Genomic DNA, 17,845 nt, shown 5'->3' with positions numbered 1-17,845 from the left:
CTCCACCTCTTGGTTTCCATGGACACCATGACAGGACTGAGAAATATTTACTGCATTATTACCGCCTAAACATCAGGATGTAAACTCGTCCATAAAAATTCTGATTAAATCTCACAATGGAGGACAAACAGCAATGTACTATAAATTGCCTGCGTCTTGTTTTACAGTCTGAAGTAATTTCAAGAACACAGTCGGGGGGCAAAAGTTTGCACTCCCTTTGGCTTTTGGGTGATTGGGGGGGGGGGACAAAAAAAAACATTTTACAATCTACAAACTTAATGGCTTTTGCTATTTAAAAAAAAATAAAATAAATAAATAAATAAAAATTGACTCAGCAGTTATATTTATTAGCAAGCTCAAAAGTTTGTATTCTCTCTAACGTGCTTTAGCTACAATGCCCTCCACTAATATTGGCACCCTTGGTAAATATGAGTAAAGGAGGCTGTAAAAATTGTCTGTTTAACCTTTTGATATTTTGTTTAAAGATTTCACAAAAATACTCCGCTCTCGTGGATATTAAACCATTGCAAAACAGGTTAAAAAAAATAAAAAATTGTTAAATGTGTGTGACAATTATTGGCACCCTTATGAACTCATATGAGAAAAATATATTTAAAGTTCATTCCCAGTTAATATTTAAAAACTTTAGTACACCTGGGTGACTAGGAACAGGAAATTGTTCAACAATGACTTCCTGTTTCACAGGGGTATAAAGATGAGGTAACACAGGCCAGATTCCCTTAGTCATTCATAACAATGGGTAAGAGCAAGGAATAGAGCTGTGATGTGCGGCAAAAGGTTGTTGAGCTTCACAAAATGGGAAGCGTCTATAAGAAAATAGCGCAAGCATTGAAAATGCCCGTTTCCACCATCAGGGCAATAATTATGAAGTTCCAGTCAACTGGAAATGTTATGAATTAACCTGGAATTGGACGTGTGTCTATATCGTCTAACACACTGAAGAGGACGGTTCGAGTGAGCAAAAAATCTCCAAGGATCACAGCTGGAGAACTGCAGAAGTTATTTGCGCCTTGGGGTCAGAAAGTCTCCAAAACTACAATCTGAAGTCACCTACATCACCGCAAGTTGTATGGAAGGGTTTCAAGAAAAAAGCCTCTACTCTCATCCAAAAACAAACTCAAGCGTCTTAGGTTTGCCAGACACTACTGGAACTTCAAATGGGATCGCGTTCTACGGTCAGATGAACCCAAAATTTCACCAAAAAGCTCTAAACACCATTGGTGGTTTTGGTGCACACAGAGAGGTAGCCGTATGGAAAAGTACCTCATGCCCACGGTTAAATATGGAGGTGGCTCTTTAATGTTTTGGGGCTGTTTTTCTGCCAGAGGACCTGGACATTTTATTAGGATACATGGCATCATGGACCATCAAATATCAACAGATATTAAATGAAAACCTGGCTGCCTCTGCCAGAAAGATTAAAATGGGCCATGGTTGGATCTTCCAGCAGGACAATGATCCAAAACATCATCAAAATCAACACAGAAATGGTTTACTGACCACAAAATCAAGCTCCTGCCATGGCCATCCCAGTCCCCTGACCTGAACCCCATAGAAAACCTGTGTGGTGAACTGAAGAGGAGAGTCCACCAGGGTGGACGTCGCATGTTTAGAAAATCCATACAGGATCTGGAGAGAGTCTGTATGGAGGAACAGTTTCAGATCCCTCGCCATGTATTCTCCAACCTCATCAGGCGTTATAGGAGAAGACTCAGAGCTGTTATCTTGGCAAAGGGAGATAGCACAAAGTATTGACTAAAATATTACACCTGTATTTAACAAAGATATTTTTTGATCAACTTGTATTCTGTTTTGCAGTTGTTTAAGATCCGTGAGCGCAGAGTATTTGTGAATTTAACAAAAAGATCAAAAGGTTAAACAAAAGAGAATTTTTCACAGCCTTCTTTGCTCATATTTTCCAAGGGTGCCAATATTAGTGGAGAGCACTGTATTTAGTCAAATGTGCCTTTTGAGGCCATCTTTGCTGTGAGCAATAAAGTTATGAATATATAGGAAGGAGAATTGCTATCTAAATGCTTTAAAGCCAAAAATACTGACCTTTCTTTCAAGTCATTTGAAAAGTCTTTAGGGAGAACATTAAAAATGGTGAAAACAAGGTTTGTCAACACCTGATGGCCATCACACATGTGCTTGCTCCATTCCATTCCAGATTTATTCCCCCTTACCGTTATAATAGCCTCCACTCTTCTGGGAAGGCTTTCCAATAGATTATGGAGCATAGCTCTGGGGATTTGTGATCGTTCAGCCACAGGAGCATTAGTGAGATCTGGGCACTGATGTCGGACCTCTTGGTTTCCATGGACACCATGACAGGACTGAGAAATATTCACTGCATTATTACCGCCTAAACATCCGAGGCACACTCAGCGTTCCAATTCATCCTAAAGGTGTTCAGTCAGAGCTCGGTGTAGGACACTCGAGTTCTTCCAACCCAACTTTGGTCTTCATGGACATCACTTTGTGCACAGGGACATCGTCATGCTGGGACAGGTTTGGGCCTCTTAGTTCCAGTGAAGGGAAACCTTAACGCTACAACACACAAAGACATTCAGGTTTGTGATGGTCAGGTGTCCATATACTTTTGCCCATATATAGGGTTCAGCAAACCAGCACTCCGATAACCGAAATAAATTCTTCTACACACTTTAGTAATAAAGTAAAAGACTTCCGATTGACAAGAACAAAACAAAGGAACAAAAAAAATGTTAGATTTTCATAAATTGTACGTTGTAATACAGGTTATGGGACGACTTCTTCCACAAAGTAGAACTGAAAATATTGACTAAGTAATTAACCCTTAAACACGTACCTCGGGACATCATTCAGTACCCTCCCCCTCGTTAATATTTTCACATTAGACCTCCACCTTCTTAGTATTTCTTAATCTATCAACAATATAAAAAGAAAAATAAATAAATGAAATATATATATATATATATATATATATATATATATATATATATATATATATATATATATATATATATATATATATATATAAAATTGGCGAATAACATCCGTTTTATAATTAATTAATTGCAAAAAGTTTATAGGGTCACTACTCACCTGAGGTATGCAATAGTGCAAGTATATTTTTCTGCGCAACAATATTGAATCTCTCACAGCTCAATAAGTGCAATTCAGGTTTATTCCTCAAGGTGGGAATGTTTGGTAAACAATGATGATGTAATGCGTCAATCATAATTACCCCAGAGATAAAAAAAAAACACGTTATAAAACTTGACATGGCTCAGCGATTTACTGCAGAACAAGTTTCTAATCAAATACTAGTGTCGTTTGATGGCGGATCTGATGAAGCTGTCAGCGAACAAACTATCGAGTTTGAGGATTATAAACACGATAAAAGCCTCGAATGATCCAGATCCTGAATATGAGCCAGATGCTGAATTTACCTGGGGAAGCACAGAAGGTGCTAGATTTGCCCATAATATTACTTCATAATACTGTTTTTAGGCAAGGGCGTAACCTGGCCTGGGCATTGGGGGTTGCAGCCATGAAGATTTTCTCTTTAGCCCCGAATAATTATCCAGCTGGAGTGGTTTGTCATTACGTAACTGAACTTCAGTAAAACACAACGGCGGGGTTGTAATTTTATATCTTTAGTGAACAGAGGCGAGACAAGTCAGACAGGGTTTACAGGAAAATACATGGAAATACTCATGGCTGACCGCTCTCAATTCTGCCAGACGCTAGCTCAGTGTGAGGAGAAAAAAAAAATGGACATGAGCTGATTTTTTTGTGTGGTTTTTTTTTAATACCAGTAAAGGGGTTGAAACTGAAAGAGCAACATCCTCTGATGCTGAGCAGGAAAACAAGGCATACAAGTGTTTATGGACTTCCAGTTTACGTGAACGTGATATGAGCATAGCATAAGGAAAGATAATGTACTGTAGCAGCTAAACCCATACAGTGATAGCTTAGCTGTGCCTCCACTTGGCTAACGACACCAAACTAGCCTAGTCAGAAAAGTTTTATATTTTACCGGTCCGGTCGTCCTACAAAATAGTGACGATACCCGAGGCAAGTTTTAATGATAAATCTGACTTTTTCTGATCATGTCATACATTGACAGTTAAGCTTCCATAAAACAAAACTTTATGGAGGGCAAAGCTGACCTGGAAAAAAATTGCATGGAGAAGAATCCGGGACAGTCACTGTTTTTAGCCATGAAAGTTATACGTGATAGAATTACTAACAATTCTTTAGAATTACTTTAAGAACGTTTTAAATATTGTAATGATCTTAAATTTTGTTACGGTGACTGAAACGATCGGATGAAAACGCTACAATACTTTCACTATTTTAGTGCGTGAATTATAAGTGCGCAATTTTAATGGTGTATATGTTTTTATACGTTTACTGACAAATGAATGTCAAAATATAAAGAAAATGTGCTGCATTTTATTATTTTGTAATTGGTAATAAAATATTAGGACAGTTTTATACTATTGGGGCAGTTTAGAGATCCATCCGCGTTCGATATAAACTCAGGGTCGCTAACAACTTGAATATGTAATAATGATCAGCGAAACACGTAAGCATTTAAGTGTTAAGCAAAAAATGTTTATATTTAGATATTTTTGTTGTTTATCTAATGCAGATTGTGCAAAAAAAGTTACAGAATATATTTAGATCTATACTATTTATATGTTATCGGGTACTAGACTATATTAAAACATTAAGCTGAATTCTGTTCTAATTAACTCAATTCTTTTTATGTCGTTAATCAATTGTCTAAGAAAAAAAAACAACTATTTTATTGGACAACTTCACCCTTTCAGTATCAAATAAATGGATTCAAAAAATAGGGAGGTGAGGACTAAGCTGAGAAACACTGCCAATGTCGAACGAGGTCATGGTCACAACTGACCCGAGGTGTGCCTTTAAGAGGTTAACCATTTCATTATTAATATCTTAATATACAAATCGTTGCTCTGAAATCCTGAATTTCAAAAGGAGGGGTACATGAACTGACTGTCTAAGTGCCAAATAAAACAATGACTCAATTAGTGAAAACTGAACAAACCGCAAGTAACAAATTAAAACTTCAGCGAGAGGAAAGTTGCCTCCGAGCACAAAGCAAAGTGTACTTGCTTGTTTAAGTCCCATGAGGTTAATCGCATAATTGTTAATAAGGAGATGGAGAACGTGTGAGAGAATGCGCTAATTTTGCCCTCATTTGCATCTTATGAGATCTCACAAGTTTGCTGTTTGAAGTGTTTCATTTTTGGCGTGAAGTTTGAATTTTTTTTTTTTTAATAAAAACGCCGCAAAACTGTGAAATTTCTCCATGTGTGACATCATGTGAAAAAGGGGGGCAAGAAATCCATTAAATAAAACACTTCTCGATTAATTAAGACGATGATTTTCCCAAATCTCTGTAGTATTTGACGCTAATAATATAACAAAAAAGTGGCCTTCACCAAGATCGTTGGTTTTCTGATCTCCACATTGCTAGCTAGATACAGATCATTTAGCATGACCGTGATGCCAAAAGGTAATGCATTTGAGCTGGCTAGGCTGCTTTGCCTACATGAATTCCCTCCGATGAAGTGAAAACCCCAAGACAAAAGGCAATTCCAGATGCATTTCAGATCCGGAGGGACGTGGCATTTCAACTTGCAGAGTGTTTCACAAAACAGTGTGCAAATCTAGCGATGTGACCTTTCACGCTTTATTCAAAAGCAAGATACAAGTGTACTAGATCACAGCTATATAGCGTTATCAGAAATGTGGGTATAACCTTTAATTTAATTTGTAGATTTTTCAACTAAATGGATTGAACTGTTTTTTTTTCCCTTCCATTTTTTGTTTAACGAACCAAATTCTGAATCCTCAGCTCGGCGTTTTCAAATGTTCTCCCAGTGTCTCTGGGGGTTCCTCTGGTTTCCATACAGTAGACATAAAAAGTCTACATACTTCGGTTAAAATTAGGACGATTAAAAAAGAAAAAAGAAAAATCATCAGATCTTAATATCATGTGATATAGCAACCAACAAACTTCAAGTGAAAAACAAATAGGAATGTTTTAGGAAAAAGTTTGGAAATGCTGTGAAAGAATTTTGCAGGATGTCATTTACTACTCAAATACTTGGAACCTTTAAGGGTTCCCACATAACAGTAGCCTCTTCTGAACTGGCAGTTTTTTGAGCTTGTTTTTTTCCCCCCGAAAACTACTGGAAATTTCTTTCACACAATTGCACAATTTCTTTCACAGTAATGTTTGTTGGTAAATAAATCCTTTTAGCTGTACTCATGTTCAAGGCGCGTGAATCGAAAAGGGCTTTGGCTGAACGTGCGCTTTGATAATATCGCATGACTGATCTTGGCCCAAATCTGTGCAACATCTGTGTTAATTTTTAAAAATGGCAAGCTCCTTCGAATATTGTGGCGTTCGCTTGATTTTGCCTTAACTTCTGTGATCGCAAAATCGTGAAATCCTGGAAGGGTTGGAATATTTGACTTATTACTATTTCCATCACGCATGACCGTTCTTGAACAGATGGCATCCATCTAAATCTATAGCTGGATTTCTGGATTTTCTCATTCTCATCTACTTGGAGGATGCGACAGCAGTCACACCGCAGAAAGCCGAGAGGAGAGAACGATGTAGGCGATTCAGAAATGGAGATTAGGGGGCCATGATAGATAAGGGCTAATGAAGGAATTTCAACAGGATACCAGGGTTATACCTCTACTCTTTACCAGAAGTGTCCTGGGATTTTTAATGACGACAGAGAGGCAGGACCTCGGTTTAACGTCTTACCCGAAAGCCATCTGACGAGCACTTTCCTTGCATAATGCAGTTAGCAGTACACAAAGCATGTCTCGGAGGTTATGGAAATATTGCTGGCTATTCATCACTTTATGAAGTGTAAAGCAGTACAGCACAGCTGCAGCACTGAACAAGTAGCAGACTGGTGTTAAGGCTGCCTTGGCAAAATTATAGCCAAGTACTCCTCCCAATATTCTGTACAACTGCCTAATCCTTTTCGTAGTGCTGGGCTGATTTCAACATTGACCTTTTCTTCACATTTAAAAGCACAGTGAAGCAGCAATTTGATAAAAGGGCGTGTACAATGGCTGCAACAACAGATACAGAGAGCCTGTGCTTGAGATCAATGTCTCATAGGTGCTACAGTGATGCTCGTCCTTAATAGCCTAAAGGACATCATCAACACCATAAGTAATTCCTGTTCCCAACATGAAGCAGTATTAACACCGTATTAATTTTCTCTCCGTCTCAAGAAGTATGGTGTGACATATTGATGTATAACGAACCCTCGTGAAAGCTTTGATACACAGCCTCCACTAATTCTGAAGAAAACCATCCTGAAAGGGGTGGAGCCAATGGGGTGGCCAGTGCCACCCTAGTGCGAAGCATAGCCACTCTGTCGACCACACCATTTTTGCCAAGTGAGACGGTCTCCTAGCTCATCAGTAATGCAGTACAAGCTGAATACATTTGTATTGCTGCACTATGTAATGAATTAAAAACCTACGATCAGAAAAGTTACCACTAACTTAACAGAATCTGATGACTCAATTGTTGTGGAAGGAACGCCCATTGCTATGAAGCGCGTTCGTTCAGGTGATGGAGGGAGGGAACGATTCCAATTCGTAAAGATATGAGTGAAAATACTGCAGATTTTTTGACCAGGTAAGTGAGTAAAAACTGGTCCGGAAAAACAAACAAACAAAAAACACACACTCTAATAGCTATTCATTTTGCCAGTGGAAGCCGCTACAATAGCTAGCCACTCATAACTACCCAACATTCAATTACTCAATATTAGCATATAGCGCTAGCTAACTGGCCAACATTACCCAACTAACAGTAAAAAATCACTGAAATATTTGGTGCTTCAAGCCACATTAAATCAATTAGGTTTTTGGTTAAGTAGAATTTTATTTATTTATTTTAAATGTTATTATACATCAGATTTACCCGTCAGGGAACCTGTTAAATGCAGTGCATCGATAAGAACGACATTTATGTAAATTATTTGTAGTTAAGTGTAATTAATGTCTTTTGAAGAAATGGGCAGAGTTTTTGCAGAAACAAAGGAACAAGAGGGAGCCATAGCGACAGCACAGCCATGAACTAGTAAAGTGCCAACTCACTTATGCAGTCAGTTGTGGTCCAACACGTACGTCATGCAGGCTACATAACATTTAGTTTGTCAAGTTAATAGGAACATCTCATTTACATATAATATTTTAGTTGTAGAATTAGGGTGATAGAAAGTCAGTTTAAATAAAGCCCACATTTAAAGCAGACTAGATTGTTGGAAAAGCAAGATTTAAATGAAAACAGATGACATTCTGTGTGATTTGCACAACTACAGACTATAATCACAGTGCATGACCTTTTCTTATTTTCTTTTACAGACATTTCGGTCCAGAGATGAAGCGCTTGTGCCGCCACATCTGGAGCTGTTCTCAAAAAACACTTCAGGGAGACAGAAGAATCTTCATAAATGAAATGAATGGTACTTCAATTTACCCATGGCTAGAGCATTCAAAAAGTAAAGACTCCACCTTCTGTTATGCCTGTAGACATTTTAGATAAACCAACAACACAGAATCGGTGTTTACATCAATGTCAGGACCTAGAAGGATTTAGAAAAATGCTACTTTCTAAGATGGAGGATTTGCCATACACAATAGATCAGGATGTTATAAAAGGCAGCAATGCCGACACGGAAAGCTTGAAATGAGCTTGAAAAAAGCTTTTGGAAAAAAGCCACAAAACTTACACAATAAATAGGTAAAAACAGAACTTTAGCTGAGATTGTGTTGTACTAGAACACAAAACTTTGCCCCAAAGAGGACACAGTGAAAGACTTCAGACAAAAAAAAAAAAAAGGAAATTTTTGGATTAATATAATTAACTGCTAAATATGATAAAGAAAAAAAAAGGGGAAAAATGCCAGATAAACAAGTCTTCATATTCAAAATGAAATACTCTTCATGCTTAGCAGAGGTGGTGTGCTTCTCAATCGTAAGAGAGTTTGATGAACCTTTCAATTTGAACCCGTGAAAGCAAGGATGAAAAGAAAGAACAAATATCATTGGTGCTCAGATACTGTTACATTGGGGCTGTGCGTTAAAGTTTTGTGCACTTTGACGACGCAGATGGTTTAGATGTGAAAGCATAATACAATAGATCAGAGCTGGTCTGGAAAGATATGGCCTGGAATACAAGAGCAATCTGGTAGGATTGAGCCGAGTTTATGATGGAGCTTCCGTCATGAGTGGGAAGCACTCAGGTGCTCAAATGCACATTAAGGTCCAATGTAAAAGTCACTACCTAAACCTAGTACTTGTTAGATCCATTCCAGAAGTAGAACGGTTCTCAAAGTGCACCGAATATGGCTGTGTTTTCAAAGAGAAATGTATCCAGGTGCTCGATGAGTGCTTCAGAGAGTGAATGATACTTGCTGGGCCTGCAGGTACTTGGCTTATAGTAAGTTAATGGACAAATTACCAGCAATTCTGTGTGCACTACAGGAAATAGATCAGGAACACTATGGGTAGAGGACAGTACATGAGTGGGGTCTGTTCCAGTTTATTTGACTACCTTCAGAAAATGTCTGGATGATGCAAAATTCTCATCTGATGAGCTTCGGTCTCCATCTCTTCATCTCTCACAAGCTATAGAGTCCAGTTAAAGCCTTCATTCAGACTTTCCAAAACCACATGAGTGATGAATCCTGGAAATCAGGTTTAGAAACTGGCAGAACAGTGCCATACTGAAAACAGGATACTCCCAGAAGACAATTCTGTGTTCCAGAGTAGGTGGCCAGGCATCTAAGGATGCCCAAGACAGTTTCTGATCAAGCTTAATAAATGAAAGAATCGATTCTCAATACAGAACAGTGACATGAGGGGTATCCAAATTTGTATGGGTCTGATCTTGAAGACCTTGAACATGAGCTGTACCAAATTAAAGCAGTTTTGGATGGGAAGGTTAAAAGTGGCATGCAGAAAGCAGTACACAAAGCATGCCTCAGAGGATGCCTCAGGTGCCAGCACATTGGAGCTTACTGTATTCAATGAATCATATAGTGTAAGGATTTTTCGTAGAAATTCTTCAGGTTATTCAAAATTGCAGTGGCAATTCCTGTCATTAAAGCTTGATATACCCTGAGGTTCTCCTATCTCACGCTTATAAAGACCTGTCCTAGATCTACAATGGCAAATGACAGGCTAAGTGATCAGGAGATTTTGAGCAGCATTGAGTGCAGTCACGCAAAATCGCTAAATCTGGATGAATTTGTAAATATTTTTGCAAGAAACTGTAGGAAGAGGACAATAATTACCCAATTGTTACCCAGATGAGGATGGGTTCCCTTCTGAGTCGGGTTCCTCTCAAGGTTTCTTCCTCTTAAAACATCTTAGGGAGTTTTTCCTTGCCACCGTCGCCACTCAGTGGCTTGCTCAGTTGGGATAAATTCGCACCTTTAATATCTGTATACCATGTTGATATTTCTGTAAAGCTGCTTTGAGAATGTCTATTGTAAAAAGCGCTATACAAATAAAATTGAATTGAATAACTTCTAATACCACACTGTATTTAGTTCTTGGAAAGTGGTGTAATTGTTTCTTCGCTTTTATTACGCCATGTCACAGCAATCTAAACAGGATCGACTTTGTATTCCTAATAAAATTGGTCATATTTTTGATTCAAAGAAGGTTATTGTTGAATGCTGTCATTATTTCTCAAACGTAATTAAGTCTTTTTTGAACACGAGTTATTTTACCCAACATCACCATGCCAATAAAATCACTAGGTTCACCCTGGCCACCCTGCTGGAAAAGTTCTAGCAACATCCCGGGGTCTCGGTGGTCCAAAACATAATGAAGCAGAGCAGAAATATTTTGTATGGTTCTACATTGTCAAGTCACATTATCGGAGGTATAAAATCTAATTTACAACTCAGACAGGTTTACTGACCAGTGGAGCGGTGTGAAAACAGAACAAGTCACTTTAGAAGGTCTCTTTATGATAGACTTGCACTGGAGCACATTTCCTTCAGAGAATAATTGTATTAAATCAAAGTTATGAGTGATCAAGTATAAGCATAAAATGAGCACAAGCAAACTCGTAGTACTCCACACATACTCACTCATAGGAGGTCACTCTTTCCTACACACAGGAAAAAAAAGGATTACTTTACAGGTACATGTTAGGTAACATTTCTTTTATACGGTTCTGAACCAGGTCAAATGTATTTAACTCCAATTACCGGGTAAGGTTTTTGTATTATTGTAAGCACATCGATCTGAATGATAGGATCCAATAAGGCCAAAATAAGAATAGTCACGCTAATGAGACATGTAATTTGTCACTCTGTATATTCCAGGTACTCTAATATATTCCAGGTTAAGTAAATCTAAATGTAAAATCTAACATCTTATTCTGAATTATTTAGGGATGATTACATGTAAATAATCTACAATTGTACATAACTTTGCAGGTAGAAACTAAATTAAGGGCACACTGAAGGTGGGGGGGGATACTGATATGTCTTTGTATTTAAATGATTTATTATTGGCTGAATAATATGTCAGTAGTACTACAATGAAATTTAACGTACATACTCTTAAAAAAATAAAATAAAATTTTATAGAGTACATTAAATTATATACTGTTACTTCAAATTTTATTGCTACAATTATTGTTCGTTTTTCCATCTTATTACCTATAATCCACCATAAACTTTAGGGAAATTTTAGGCAGCATGCATTTTAGTGTCCTAAAGTACAAATAAATCCCAAATTAGTCCTTAAGGTCCACATATTTTAATTTTAGTTAGGGGTCCAGTTTACCTAAACTCCATATCCCCAACAAACCTTATTGTTTTTTGTTCAGTTTTTTTCTTCTTATATCCATGCATACATTGAACACTGTTTCATCATCATTGGTATGAAAACAGAAACCAACCAGCTCTGTGTCAACACATTCTGACTGAGATATAGGCAAAAAAAACAAAACAAAAAAGAAAACAAAACAAAAAGCAATACAAGTTTAATTTGTTTACCCAGCAACCTTCTGAAAAACTTTGTATTTTAATATAGCTGGCTTAAAGATAATTCATATTCTCCATGTGGGATCCAATAACGCAGTCTATTCTTCTCAAAGTGCCTGTGCATTTCAAATGTTTATCCTTTATTGTGATTCACATTCTGCTGTGTTGCTATTGAATACACTCGAGTTACAGCTACATGGTCTAATAAACGGTGGTCCTAAAGCTCTACTCGTATTCTATTGGCATGGATAATGATAGATGGCTATATTCTACTCGCTAGCTCAGCTTATCCAAATGAGATCAGCAGAGTGCATTCATCCACCTTACAGCCAAGTAATGAAATGACTCACTAACTGTCCACAGTACACAGTGATGTTATGATGAGGTAATTTTCCCGTCTCGCTCTCTCATCACCCTTCACTTTTACTTCACTTTACATCCATTTAACTGAACGATGATGAAACATGCTGCTCTGTATTGTGGCTTTATAACCTCACTGTATTGTACACGCTATACGTTGGATACCCCGCTGGGCTTGAACTAAACTGCCGAGAAAAATAAAATTGGATTTCTGCACATTACTGGAATTACAAGTTGCCCCATGAATCTAAAAAAACAAAACAAAACAAAAAACAGTGTAGGGTTTTCCACAGAAGTGCATCGCGAAGGACAATATGTCGCTCTGTAATGTAGTGCATATAGGATCTTAAGTATAGTTTGTTTTAAAAGTGAATTTTCTCTCTCGGTTCACTAAAGATAACATACCGCACACTATGAATACAAATAATAAACATAAGGGATGAGGGAATAACTTTTGTTGAAAGATAAAGTTGAGTTAAATCCCAAGGTCAAGTACTACATCCGAATAGTTTTATTATTTCCTTTACATATCCGAGAATGAAAATCTATGACTATACATTAGACATTTTTATTTATTTATTTATTAAGCAGATGCAATGGATCATTAAATATGAATTAAATAACCCTTTCGGTGGTGGACTTTATGGCCCCTCACAAGCACATGTGGCTATGATGGTCAGATGTCTAACAAAACTTTGGCCATATAGTGTACATTCAAAAGTCAAACATGAATCAAAATTTTGTTTTCAGGGAGTTATTTTATAGTAGAAATATCCACCAAATAGATCATGCTGGCCATCGCTACAATTTCATTGAATCAAGCCTCAAGCCAATGAACTGTGAGGTCTGCTTTACTGTTAGGGAAGTTCACAGAGAGACCTAGTGCCATTATGTGGGTGAAGATGGTGGATATGTTCTGGATGGCCTGCTCTTCATTGGGGACACTCATCCAAGTACAACAAATCCAGGGCCCTCAAGAGAGAATGAATGAATGAAGCATATAAATAAATGCAGGGCTGCAATGCTAATTAGGGAAAGCCTCATGGAAATCTAATGAATGCTATGGAACAGTCTACACCAAAAAAAACAAAAACAAAAAACACACTCATAATATAGAAGAAAGCACTCTGACGGAGCTGAAAAGGAACAAGAGGAGCATATCCCCAGCTTTGCCAGTCATCTGTAACTATGTTTACAAGCTGCTGAGTGGATATTTCGTCTGACAAGGAGGTAAACAGGTGAAACTGAATCACCAGTATTACCTCTGGTGGCCTGACCTTAATCAAAAGATAATTAATAAAACAGGACTGTGACTATATCCAATAAGTTTTAGCCGACGACGGAAGGGCAAAGTAACCTTAACACAATTACTGTCACATTAAAAACAGAAACTATTGCTCTGGAAACTCCTATATTTCTCCCCCTCCCCCAATGAACCAACAAAACAAAAACAGCCCATTTTAGACCCAGACCCATTGATCAGCATCTCCCAAGCAAAGCATTACAAAATTCACCCATGGCAATCACTGAATAAAATCTCATTTCATTATTTCACAAAAGCTGACAAACAGTTCCTATTAACCCCTACAACCCGATCTTTTGCTCCTAATCTGCTCAGTTTCATAACTCAGTAATCATTTATAGCTCAGAAATAAGCCGCGTATCATTAGAAACAGTAGGATTTGCGCCGTCATAGTGCGATAATAGTATCAGCAAGAGATCCAGTCTTAACGATAGAGGGAATAATATTTTGAAACGGATCTATACATATTCACTGAACTTATATACATACTAAATGCACTAATCTAACCTAGCCTAGCCTATGATGTCCTGAGGGGAGGAAAAGCATGATTACATGCACCAATGTCAAAAGCCTAGTTATAATAGTAGAAAGGGGGAAAAAAAAAAGTGCTTAACAGTAGGTCAGGGTTCTAAATGTTAAACTTGAGTGGTTTTGGATTATTTGTGCATACCATACTTAACAGCTATTTAAACAGAATAGTCAAAGAATTCAGTAGTACACCTGCCACATGACAAATACAACAGTGGTCTAAATATATTATTTTATCTATATCTATCCATCTACATACATACAGTATTTTTTCTTCATTAACAATGACCATGTTTTAAGTAATACTAAATTACTATACACACACACACACACATATGGCAAGTTTAAGTTTTATGTCAAATCTTTACTTCTTAATTACTTCTTCGGTAAGCTTAGCAGCATACACCATGAATTTCAAAATAATTATGATAGAGAAATATAAACTAAATCGTTCTTCAGCTTGTCCCTCTGGGGAACCTTTAAAGAGATCCCTTTAGGAAGAAAAAAAAAAAAAAAAAAAAAAAAAAAACCCTTAAAATATCGGAAGATATTATCTGTAGTTACATAATCTCTATAAAGCTATAGGGACTATAGTTAAGTATAAAACGTTGAATATCTGTACAATAAAATAAAGAAGGATAAGATAAGAATTATATAAGAACGATTTACACCAAAAAGACATTAAGTGTGTTTGGATACATAGATGTTCCAGAAAAATATAATATTGTGATACCGCAGCCATCCATGGCCAGGAGTCCAAGAGGGCAAAATTGGCTGTGCGTTCTGAGTGGGATGGATGGGATGGCATACTCTCTCTCCCCAATCATTCTCAGCAACACTGACCAATCATGGGTATTTGCGAGCCTTTGCACTCCCCAGTTAGTAGCAGTCATATCCCATCAACCCCACGCAGAAAGCACATCCAATTTCACCCTCTTGGACTCCTGGCCATGAATGAATGTGCTATGATCAGAGAGACCCGGCTGATGGCTGGGAACTGGCAAAGACCAAATTAGGCCAAGACCACCCATTGCCTTTATAATTCACGAATGTCTTTCAAATCATTGAAACACCTTTTGGATCACGGGGAACCTGGAGCCTATCCCAGGGAGCATCGGGCACAAGGCGGGGTACACCCTGGACAGGGTGCCAATCCTTTCAGATACTCTCATTTGCAATAGTTACTTGTATGATAGATGGACAAGTGTCCATAGACATGTCAAAACTATTCAAAAACAATTTCAGTTTAATTGTTAAGATACTGGAATTCTATGCTTGTTTTATGTAAACTGTAAAAGAGACCATTTTCATTCAAAAACCAAAAGGGGTGCGAACTTTTACACACTATAGCCCTAAAAGACTTAAAACATTGATGGATAATGTGCTCTAAAGTAATTTCTGTTAAACATCCCCATCCCTGGTTTATACCTCGCTGTTCAGGCGGCGCATTCGTCTTCATGTGCAGAGACGCTACAGTAGCCGAAACGTCTGACTGCTGTGCTGTAGATGTGGGACATACGTATACACGGTTCACATTAAGCCAAACACCCTGGAGGTCTCATTATAACCCTGCTGAGCTGAATCCCTGTACTATGTCATATCACTCAGCTTTAGGGACAGCGGTGGTATAAATGGGTGTTGACGGATGAGTCTGTTTTTGCTGTTAATTTTTTGCTTAGTTCATAGAAAAAGGGAGGTACTGCAGCAGCTGCAGGAGCAATGCCTCTTGTCTTTCTGTCATCGTCTCTCTCAATCTGTAACCAGCTTTTCCAACCAGTGCTCACTAGAGAACTCTTTCGACCCAAGCACACGCTTGCAGGGGACAGGACCTTGTTTCCATGGCAACCACACTGGGAAAAAAAAAAGGGGGAATGAGCGAGCGCACTGATGCAAGTGTGTATGTGCGTGTGTGTGCAGGAATACATCTGGGATGGTGGTTCTGTGTTGTTCTTCACACTTTGTTTTTATCTTTGAACTGCCTCACTCTATCCCATAAGACGTCACATCTCCACCCATCACTTCTCCATCATAGTCTCCACTTAGAATATTCCAGTCTCTCCATCATAGTCTCCACTGAGACTATTCCTACTTATACACTCTCTGACGAGGCTTTCTTTTAGTTTCTATACCACACACTGCAGAATTTGATTTCACCCCTGTCGGTCTGAGTGAGACAGTAAGGCTTTATATTTGACTTGTAAATAAGACCTGTCATGCCCACTAGGATGTGTTCTTACATCCATCAAGCGAGACACATCCTGCAGCGACTGCCACAAGAACACTGGCAGCTTCTAAACCGCAGGAGGCTTTGATACAAATTAAAAACGCTGATCCGAGATCAGTCTTGTCACATGATGACTGCATGGAGTTGGAGGAGAATAAAAAAAAAAGTGAGAGAATGATTAAGATAAAAAGGTTTGCGAGCAAAAAGATGTTAGAAGAGAATTTCTAAAATTGGAGGTCAGCTTGACAATCATTCCAATCCATATGAGGACTTTCAGTTCTGTAAAAAATAAAATAATGTGGTAAAACTAATTAAAATATATTTGAAATGCATGTATAATGTGCTATAAACAATACATTAAGCCATATAAAAAATGTATAATATAGTGACATTTTGGATCCAATTTGAGTAATTATACATTATAAAACAAACAAACAAACAAACAAACAAACAAACAAACAAAAAAGCCACACCCCTTAGTCTTATGGACTTGTGTGTGTATATAAACACACATACATACACAGTAGTCTTAAATGTATTTAGTTTCTTTTTGATCTTTTAAATGGGATGGTAAATAGGATCTTAAAGACAAACTATGGCTACAAGTTTTTATTTGCCTTTTATTTACTTATTTTTTTATTTAATGGGGTTTACACTTCACGGCAAAAAAAAAAAAAAAAAAAGAAAGAAAGAAAGAAAAATGGGCCAAGCCCAAAATGGCAAAATAGTCTTAACAACAAATCATTGGTCAGAAAATTAGTGTTCGGGACTCAGACACAGTCTCAGTGTTTAAGTCTAGGCTTAAAACGTATTTGTTTACTCAAGCCTACCCTGACTAGATTTTGTTCTACTACTTCGCAGTCATAATTATCCTTTTTCCTCCCTCTCTCCTTTCGCCGAGCCCCACACGAATTTATGGAGATACTAGAGATCCAGATCCTTTCTGCCTCTGGATGGAGCTCAAATCTTCTCTAATTCCAGACTGCTGGGACTACGGCTGCTCTTAACGCCATACAGACTTCATATAAATCCATAATGAACTTTTTCACACTATCTGTTGTTACCCAGATGAGGATGGGTTCCCTTCTGAGTCGGGTTCCTCTCAAGGTTTCTTCCTCTTAAAACATCTCAGGGAGTTTTTCCTTGCCACGGTCGCCACTCAGTGGCTTGCTCAGTTGGGATAAATTCACACCTTTAATATCTGTATACCATGTTGATATTTCTGTAAAGCTGCTTTGAGACAATGTCTATTGTAAAAAGCGCTATACAAATAAAATTGAATTGAAAATTAGCAAGAATTAAACAAATGCACTCCCGAGACCTCCGGTGCCA

Source organism: Ictalurus punctatus, chromosome 29, assembly GCF_001660625.3.
Source record: "Ictalurus punctatus breed USDA103 chromosome 29, Coco_2.0, whole genome shotgun sequence".
NCBI classification, from domain to species: domain Eukaryota; kingdom Metazoa; phylum Chordata; class Actinopteri; order Siluriformes; family Ictaluridae; genus Ictalurus; species Ictalurus punctatus.
The sequence above is the reverse complement of the archived record's forward strand: the minus strand, read 5'-3'. Positions refer to the sequence as shown.